Source organism: Epinephelus moara, chromosome 19 (genome assembly GCF_006386435.1).
Source record: "Epinephelus moara isolate mb chromosome 19, YSFRI_EMoa_1.0, whole genome shotgun sequence".
Taxonomy (NCBI): Eukaryota; Metazoa; Chordata; class Actinopteri; order Perciformes; family Serranidae; genus Epinephelus; species Epinephelus moara.
The window spans coordinates 29,065,881-29,067,221 of NC_065524.1; the positions used below are offsets into that span (position 1 = coordinate 29,065,881).

At 48.4% G+C, this 1,341-nt stretch overlaps 1 pseudogene; it reads left to right on the forward strand.

Moving 5' to 3' along the window:
• Positions 1 to 1,341, forward strand: part of LOC126406335 (high-affinity choline transporter 1-like) — a 13,952-nt pseudogene that overhangs the window by 8,215 nt on the left and 4,396 nt on the right.

Consider the following 1,341-nt stretch of genomic DNA (forward strand, 5'->3'; position numbering starts at 1 on the left):
TACAAGTGTGGATAGACAGGGAGAAACACACGCAAGCCTGAGACGTGGTAAGATACGATATTCCTCACTATATGAAGTGACTGATAACAAGATCTGTATAATGGGTTGTAAAGAAATTCGTCAGGTTTTTATTTTGTAGACAATTAATCTGGATTTATAGCATGATGGGATGACAGCACAGTGATGTGTGTGATATCAGTGGAAAGCTCTGGTCCTGCACTTTCATGTGATATGCGTGGCATTTCTGTGTGAGCCTGCATTCGCGAGTAATCCATCCAAGGGTAATGTGTGTGCAAAGCTGTATGAAAGCTCTGTTATACATAATTTTAGTGTAACTTTATCATTCTTTTTCACTGTGAAAACATTGGACTACCGACAAGTGCTTGGCCTTGTCGGAAAGCTACAATTCCGCTGTTTCACGTGATATGCGTGGCTTCTCTATTGGTGAAAATCAATAGAGAAGAACAGGTGTGAATTTGGACGCACTATGCGTTGTTCGGGCCCATAGGGTTTAAAGGGGCAATAAGAGAAATCGTTTCACCGCTAGGTTTGCTGTTGTGCACTGCCTGTAGAGCAAAACAAAGTGTGTCATGAGCCACACCTTCCTTTACCTCTGCTCTCCAACCCGCCACAGGGGCGAGGAAATAAAACCTAAACAGCCAACTTAGTTTGGCTTAGTTTAGCAGTTAGCGATGTCTTTCACTCATTCTCAGTCTCTGCTGTGTTTAGCTATTACCCTGCTTTCCTGTTAGCGTTAGCACTACTCGGCTGCCACGCTAACACTCCAACTGAGCCGGGAGCCCGGGAATTTGCCAGGCTCATGGTCTCACGGAGAAACGTTAGCATGGCAGCCGACTAGTGCTAACGTCCCTACGCTTCTCCGCCAGGCTCAGTGAGCCGGAGCCGAGAAGCGCGGGGACGTTAGCGTTAGCACTAGTCGGCTGCCATGCTAACGTTCCGGGAGCCTGCTTCTCGGCTCATGGAGCTCACCGGAGCCGAGAAGCGTGGGGACGTTAGCGTTAGCATTAGTCGGCTGCCATGCTAACGTTCCGGGAGCCTGCTTAAGCGCAGGGACGTTAGCATTAGCACCAGTCGGCTGCCATGCTAACATTCCAACTCTTCTCTGTGAGACAGGCTCACGGGCTCACGGAGAACGGAGAAGAGAGGAATGTTGGCGTTAACTCCCAGAGTTAGCACTAGAGCTACTACGGCTACTGGAGTAGCTTGCAGCTATGGAGCGCTTCTACCAGCTCTTCTAGTCACTGAGCCTCGCCTCCATTTCAGCAAATATATTACATTTATTACAGGTACCATCATCATTGAAGTAGGCAGGGGAATAGC